Source organism: Callithrix jacchus, chromosome 6 (assembly GCF_049354715.1).
Source record: "Callithrix jacchus isolate 240 chromosome 6, calJac240_pri, whole genome shotgun sequence".
NCBI classification, from domain to species: Eukaryota; Metazoa; Chordata; class Mammalia; order Primates; family Cebidae; genus Callithrix; species Callithrix jacchus.
In genome coordinates this window covers 28,093,386-28,101,707 of record NC_133507.1, presented here as the reverse complement: position 1 = coordinate 28,101,707, position 8,322 = coordinate 28,093,386, and the positions used below count along the sequence as shown (strand labels likewise).

The window sequence follows — 8,322 nt, the reverse complement described above, 5'->3', positions numbered from 1 at the left end:
ACAATATTTGAATCTATTTATTAATCTAATCAATATTAATTATAAAGGGATAATCCTAAATACTGAAAAATGTTAACTACAAAGATGTTCACTGTAGTGCCAAATAGATTATAGTATATCTACATAATGGAAAATAATAGAGTATTTGTCAATATTTTATCATAAGATGGAAAATCACTTATGATACAGTGTTGTATGGAAAACCAGGATATGCAGTTCTGCATACTATGTGATAACCCCTTACATTGCAGGTGTTTCCCAAATGCCATCAGCCTGCAGGGTGAGTGGGGGGGCAATGAAAACCTGCAGTGCCTTCCTCCCTTCTCTCCACTCCCCCGACCAGCACCCACTGGAAGTCTCTTCCTCTGGTCATGGAGGGAGGCTAGTCTTAGCCACTGCTATCTTTCCTATTAGCCTATGAGCATTATGGTTTAAAGAAATGTCCCACAATCCATGTCTACTCAGCTCCTTGAGGATCTCATCCCCAAAGCTGCTGAAGATTTCTTGTCCCTGTTTACTTCCACCCCCTGAGATCCTGGTTGCCACAGGAACTGTGATAGGAGCAGGGCACTGCTGGGACAGAGGGGGTCCCTGTCACCTGCTGAACTGGTTGCCACTCTGGATTCTTTTCCCCAGGCCCACCCCTATGTAGAGAGCATGCAATGCCTGTGAGAACCACGATGGGTATCTTGGTTCTTGTGCCATCCTGTAGTCAGCTGCTATTTCTCTCCCTGAAGGGGAGTCAGGGATTATCAAGGGTGTGCTTGGGGCCCTGGCCAGTATACCTGTAGTAAGCAGGAAGCAGCAATTCTGGCTTCGTCTTTTCCTGGGGGTGGGATGACACCTTGATCCTCAAACTCTGCTGTCTCTTCTGCCTCCAGCTGTTTCAGGAGCTCCAGGTCGCTGGAGGAGGTAAGCTCATCCCGGATGTGACTCCAGTCATACTGCTTGCACAGGAAGCTCTGCCACTTGCTGGGGGGTTCCCCAGGCCTTTGAGGATGCTTGTTCTGGATCCATCGGGCTGTGTGCTTGTTCAGCTTTTCCAGCACAGTGTCCTCCCATGCTCTGGACTCCTTCTCAGGAGGTGAAAGCCAGGCTTCTCTGTCCTCCAGGTTCACATCTGGAGAAGGCTGCCGACCTAGACTATCTGGATGCATGCAGGGACGTTGGATGAGAGGGCGGGGTGATTCCCAGATGGCACCTGCTGGCTTTAATTTCTTCAGCTTCTTTTTGGGATTGGCAGAGCTTTCTGTTTTCACAGCCAGGGAGATGTCTCCTGCTAAGAGACTTGAGGAATCCAGGAACTTGAAGCTAACAGGTTTCTGAGGCCGGGCCTTCCTGATCCGGGGAGTGTGGATGATGCCATCGGTGTTGTAGAGGTGGTCAAAGCTGTACTGGCTGTAAGGAATGCCGGGCAGCCCTCGCTGCAACACCACCTCCTGAGCGAAGGTAAGGTTTGCAGCAGACATTTTCAAGTATTGGCTCTTGCGGTGTAGACAGTGCTGTGAGCTGAACTGAGGCACACTGGCAACAGAGGCACACTCCTCCTTGCCTTTCAGTTTTGAGTAGTTTTAAGTCACGCCCCATCCCAGCCGTGGGGGCAGTGACTGATAGAAGCAATGAGGGAGAAAGGTCTTTTCTTTCTGGGTCCTGGTCATACTGCTTCCCAGCAAATGCTTCCTTCCACACTGCCTGGCCCAGAGGCAAGGCCTGGAGACAATGCCAGGCACCTCTTAAGGGAATGGGAGGAACTGATGAGAGCTCTAGGCCGGCAGAAATTGGTAGCCCATAGCAGTTCAGAAAGAGAATAACATGAGAAACAGATGGAAAGGGGGTGGGGAAAAAAAAACCACATGAATTAGAACAAAAGAAGAAAATGGTGCAACATTCTAAATATTTCTTGTATCAGACCCCCATCTCCATGTGAGGGATGACTGCTTTTTGGCAGTATCCAGTGCTCCCAGTTTATCTTCAGATGTTGCTTTCTTTCATTCAAAAGGCTTATGGTATAAAGTTCAGACTATTCAGCATGGCATTCAGGGTTCTCCATGGCTTTGGCCTCAGTGTATGACTTTGCCCTGGCATGTAACCTCTGCTTGAGCCAGTCCAGTCTCCTGCCTGTTCTCTGAGTATCCTCTCTCCACATAATGGAGCTTCCTTCTGTATCCTCTACATAAATTAGGCTTTCATACTTGGCACAAATTCTGTCCAGTTTCCAGGTTCAGCTCAATCTGTCCTGTTCCATAACTCTTTCTTGACCTATCCAGGCCACCAGGTCATACCCAAGTTTATGAATCACTCCTAATCTGTACCACTTACTTTAACTGTTAATCCTGTGACAGCTCACATTGTTAAAGATTCTAACTCCACTGCACAGTGACCATGTCTCCTGTTTCTTCTTTCGGAGTCATCCAGCACATCTATTGCTACATAGTTTTTATTGTTAAAATATTGAACAGCTGTAACATATTCTATCAAATAGGTAAATTGCCGGGAACTCTTGACCAGCAAGAGGGTTCCAACCTGAATGGGGATCGCGCAGGAAATAGTAAAGGAGACAGAGAGAGGGGTCAGGAGGGATGAAGAGACAATGCTCTGTCATCAAGTTTATTATCTGAGGGCTAAGAATATATAGTTTTCAGGATCTGATTGACATCATGGTAAGGAGAAAAATAAGTAGCTAAATCATCAATTCTATACAATAAATTGACAGCTAAGCAAAAGGTGGCTATGGAAGATAATCATATCTTTGGTGCTCATAAGCAAGTTTCTTGTAGCAAAAAGTTTGTTCCTCATGAATGCGGGGGGCCATCTGGTTTCGCCCATCTGGTTATCTTTTAGCTAGATTCTCCTTTTTTTCCTGTCCTCGACTTCCCTATCTCTACTTCCCTCTGCCCAGGGGCTCTGCTTCTGGGGTCAACCTCCCGTATAGTGAACACCTGCTTTGCAGTCTCACATGGGAGGGTCCCCAACAGTAAATGGTTTTGACTCTTCCTGAATTAATTGGATGGGCTGTTTCCAGATTGTAGCTAGCATGGCAAACACTGTGGATAACAAATGCTTAGATTTAGTGTTAGTTTTGTTTTGTTTTCCTTTTGAAGCACTCCTTTGGCCTAATAATGATAGTTTTGGAATACCTTGCTGTGGGTTTTACATAGGAAAGATATTATGATCTTCATTTTCTATTGGAAGAAGCTGAGGTTCAAAGAGGTAGGTAAATTGCTTCAGATCACATAGCCCATAAGCAGAGGAGTCAGGTTTCAAACTTAGCCTGCTAGATCGCAACCCTGGAGCACTTAACCTCATTAACCTCTGTGCCACACTGGCCTTGGCTCAAGCGCCACTCCCTACCACTCACTTTGTTGGCCTTGCCACTCCCAGGAGCAGGTAGGCCTCCTTATGCATAAGGAGGAAGGAGAGGCCATTATTCCATGTCTTTCTATCCTGCTAGTGTCAACGCCTGCCCTGTGTCCAAGGTGCCCCACAGACCAGATCTGACTTGTTACTCTCTCCTCCTTAACCTGCGCACAACCTCTCTCCCTAGGGCACGATTTCTCTTGCTGTCTTCCATGTGTAAAAGTGACCTTGTTGTATTTCTTTCTGTTAAGGTTAAGTTTTGTGTGTGTGTGTGTGTGTGTGTGTGTGTGTGTGTGTTTTGAGACAGGGTCTCCTTCTGTCACCAGGCTGGAGTGCAGCACTGACATGATCATAGCTCGCTATAGCCTCAACCTCCCGGACTCAAGTAATCCTCCCACCTCATCCTCCCTAGTAGCTGGGACTACAGGTACATGCGCCACCACACCCAGCTATCTGTTTATTTTTAGGAGAGATGGGGTCTCACTATGTTGCCTAGGCTGGTCTCAAACTCTCAGGGTCAACAGGCCACCTGCCTCAGCCTCTCAAAGCGCTGGAATTACAAGTGTGAGCCACGGTGCTCAGTGAAGGCTCAGCTTTCATCTCGATGCTATTAGACCAGAATCAATAACCTCCCTCAAATTAAGGGATACACGATTAACATGCTGTCGCTCCAGGACTTTTTGCACATGAGGCTAAATTTAATTGCTTTATCTCTTCACAACCACGAAGGCAATGTCTTTACAATGGCGCTTGGTATTTCAATAGACTGGAAAGTAAGGAAAAAGAGGGTGGTCACAAGATGATTTTTTTCCCTGAAACAGTGGCTACTCTTACTGGTTGAAAATGGAAAGGCTGGAGCAAGATGGGCAGACAGAACCCTCCAGCAATTGTCTCCATGCAGGCACACCAAACTGAACAACTGTCCCTGCAAAAAAAGCACCTTTCGGCTGGGCACGGTGACTCGTGGTCACCAGTACTTTGAGGGGCCCAGGCAGGCAAATCACTTAAGTCAGGAGTTCAAGACCAGCCTGGCCGACATGGAGAAACCTCATCTCTACTAAAAATACAAATATTAGCTGAGTGTGATGGCAGGGGCCTGTAATCCCAGCTACTTGGGAGGCTGAGGCAGGAGAATTGCTTGAAGCTGGGAAGCGGAGGTTGCAGTGAGATAAAATGGTGCCACTTATTAAAAAAAAGAAGAAGAAGAAGGAGGCGGGGTGCAGTGGCTCCATGCCTATAATCCCAGCACTTTGGGAGGCCGAGGCAGATGGATTCAGAGGTCAGGAGTTCGAGACCAGCGTGGCCAACATGGTGAAACCCTGTCTCTAAAAAAATTTCAAAAAAGAAAAGCATCTTCATAAGCAACAGAAAATCAGGTGAGTAATGAAAGTACCTGGTTTTCTTTCTTTCTTTATTTTTAGAGCTATCTGAGGTTTTATTTTGGCCAAAAACCAAAAAAGCCATTGAATTGTTCTGCAGCCGGAGGCATGAGCCAGGGGGATCCCCAGGCAGTAAACACCTCTGCGTGTGGGCTGAGGGCTAGGGCTGAGCCTCAGGTGGGTCTCCTGTTACCTGTGCTCCCTTGCACAGGGGCCTCCCTCCCAGGCTCTGGGGCAGCCTCAGGAGAAGTAGGCTGGGAGGGGCTACTGCAGCTGTTCACTTAGGCGGGAGTCTGAGGACTCAGACACCAGCCTCCCATCATGGGTCTCAATCTTCTTCACAACCATGGCCCTGATGGAGCTGGTGTGGTTGAAGGAGCTGGAGCCCAGGCCATAGCTGAGGCCAGGGCTTGTGAGGCCCCCATAGGCAGAGCTCAGACCACCTGCATAGTCACTGGTGGCCTTTGTGTGGATATTCATGTTCTGCATCCCAGACTCCAGCTGGCTCTCCTCGCCCTCCAGCAGTTTCCTGTAGGTGGCGATCTCAATGTCCAGGGCCAACTTGATGTTCATCAGCTCGTGGTACTCACACAGCTGCTGTGCCATGTCCTGCTTGGCCCACTGCAGGGCGGCCTCCAGCTCGGACGGCTTGTCTTTGGCATCCTTAACGGCCAGCTCCCTGCGCTGCTCAGTGTGTGCGATGGCAGCTTCCAGGGAAGCCCCCTGGCCTTTAAGGCCCTCAATCTCAGCCTTGAGCAGGCTGATGTTCTGGTTCATCTCAGAGATCTCAGTCTTTGTATGCCGCAGGTCATCCTAATGCTTCCTGGCCACCATTTGTAGCTCCTCATACTTGATCTGGTACATACTCTCAGCCTCAGCCCACCTGCAGTTGGTGATCTCCTCATATTGTGCCTTGACCTCAGCGATGATGCTGTCCATGTTTAGGGAGTGGCTGTTGTCCATGGAGAGCACCACAGACATGTCTGAGATCTGGGACTATAGCTCCAGGATCTCCCCTTCATACAGCTGCCTGAGGAAGTTGATCTCATCAGTCAGTCCTTCCAGGAGAGATTCCAGCTCTACCTTGTTCGTTTAAGGTTCATCCACATCCTTCTTATGAGGACAAACTCATTCTCCATCTCAGTATGCTTACTGATCTCATCCTCATACTTGCTCTTCAAGTCCTCCAACAGCCCCTGCATGTTGCCAAGCTCTGCCTCCAGCTTCAGCTTCTCCTGGCCCAGAGTCTCCAGCTGCCACCCAAGATTGTTGATGTAGCTCTCTAACATGTTACTCCAAGCTGTCTTCTGCTACTGCAGGAGACTCTACTTGGTCTCCAGCATCTTGTTCTGCTGTTCCAAGAGCCTTACCTTGTTGATGAAGGAGGCAAAGTTGTTGATAAGGGTCTTGATCTGCTTCTTCTCCTGGGTATGTGTGGCCTGGATGTTGGGCTCCATCTCCAGGTTAAGGGGCTCATCAGGCTCTGGTTGATTGTGACAGTGGTGATGCCTCCCATGCCCTTGCTGCTAGCCCTACCAGAGCCTGCACCCAGGCCACCCCAGAAGCTGCTGCTGCCCACTGGGGAGAAGCTTGAGGAGCTGTTTTGAGCACCAGGGCTGTCTTATAAGATTCTTGCTAAGAGGAGTTCCCTCAGCAGCTGCTAAAGACCCAGGAGCCAGAGGTGGATACCTTGTAGGCCTTCTGGGTCACTGATCTCATCCTCATACTTGCTCTTCAGGTCCTCCATCATGGTGAAGGCAGGAGTGGAGGCTGGCGGGCTGAACCAGGCAGAGATTCCAGAAGGATCAGAGAAGCTGCTTCTTGACATTACCTGGTTTTCATATCATATCAAGGGACAAGGCACTGAAGAGGGTGGGAAAGATGATCCTGCATTGCCTATCCCCTCCTTCTCTACTCCTGGCACAACAGCTTGGAGAAAGAATCTGTGCACCTGGGGGAGGGAGAGGAGTGTGGGATTTTGCATTGGAACTCACTGCTACCCTGTCACAGCACAGCATAACACTGATCAGAATTCTGCTGGTGCCCACAGAGGAAGTATTTAGATTAGCTCTAGGCCAGAGGAGAATCCTCAGCCAGAGTGGGACGGACCAGAGTCCCAGCTGGTTCTCCCAGCAGCTGACCAAAGTCGCCTGGGGCTCTGAATAAATTTGAGTGACAGTCAGGTCACAAGGACTATCAGCTGGTTCTCCCAGCAGCTGACCAAAGTCGCCTGGGGCTCTGAATAAATTTGAGTGACAGTCAGGTCACAAGGACTATAGTCCTTGGGCAAACCCTGGAGCTGCACTGGTCATGGAGGCAGGGGACTTGGAGTGTGTGTCACCCCATGTGACACCAGCTGTGGTGGCCAAGGGAGTGCCTGCATCATTCCTCCCCCAACTCCAGGCAGGGCAGCTCAGGGAGAGACGCTCTTCTGGACATAGTCTTGCAACCTAAGTAGCAGCTCAGCCACATGAAAATGAAGCACCAGACAGAATCCTGAAGCTGCTGATTCCAGGCCTTTGCCCCTACACTATACTTCCAGACCCACCATGGACCAAAAGGGAATCCACTACTCTGGCAGATCAGATCTAGTCCTGGCAGAATTCACCATCTGCTGGCTAAAGTGCCCTTGGGCACTTTATATGAGTGGTAGCTAAGGAGTAGTGCCCACAGGCCTTAGGCAGGACCCAGTACTATACTGGTCTGCAAAGCTTCAGGTATGACCCAGTGCATTGCCATCTGTGGTGGCCATGGGAGTGCTCATGTTACCTCTTCCCCAACTCCAGGCAGCCCAGTGGGGAGAGAGATTCCTGACTAGGGGAAAGAGAGGAAAGAAAGTGAGAGATGTTACCTGGGTAACCAGGGAATTCTTCCTTATCTTACCCAAAGCCACCAAGGAGTGAGTGTATCCAGAAGTTAGCACCAGTTGCAGGTGTCATAGGCTTAGGGCACCCCCCAGTACACATCAGCTGCAGAGACCATAGTGTTTGGAAAACTCTGCCCCTACCGTGAAAGCTCTCTTTCCTCCCCCACAAAGGGGCTCCCTTATCTCTCACTCTACATACCGCCCTAGCCCTCCCGCCCAGCCGCAGCCACCTCCCGCCCGGTTTCTGCCTCATCAGCTCTCCCCAGCTTCCCGCCGCCCGGCTTCCCGCTGCCCGGCTTCCCGCCCAGCAGTTCAAACTGACCAACAGTTGCCCACCACCTCGGCTCTTGCCTTCCCCACTCCCTCAGCCCTTCAGCCCCCTATAAAAGAACCCTGCCCCTCTGAGTGGCACGGCCATTTTCCTTTTCGTCCTGGCTGGCCCGCCCGGAGGCTCTTTTCTCTCAATAAAGCCTGAACTTAAGGATTTTCTTCAAGCCTGAGGTCCGTTTTTTTCCGAACAAGCTCAGTCCTCCCGCAGAGGGTAGGTCAGACAAGCGGTGCCGAAAACCCGGGAGCTGAGGCCGTTGGCCCAGCCATGGCCCCCTCCCCCGACCTACCCAACACTGGCCCTCCCACCTCCACTCTCCGATTAAGGTAAGCCAAGTTTTTCTTGCTTTGCCTTCCCCCCGCCCCCCTCTCCTCTTCCTATGGCACGGTGCA

At 50.1% G+C, this 8,322-nt stretch overlaps 2 pseudogenes; both read right to left on the bottom strand.

Annotated features, from left to right (window-relative positions):
- Positions 1 to 742: 742 nt before the first annotated feature.
- Positions 743 to 1,658, bottom strand: LOC100389177 (HEAT repeat-containing protein 4 pseudogene; annotated as a pseudogene).
- A 3,342-nt stretch (positions 1,659 to 5,000) lies between these two features.
- Positions 5,001 to 6,564, bottom strand: LOC128932461 (keratin, type II cytoskeletal 8 pseudogene; annotated as a pseudogene).
- Between the last annotated feature and the right edge of the window lie 1,758 nt (positions 6,565 to 8,322).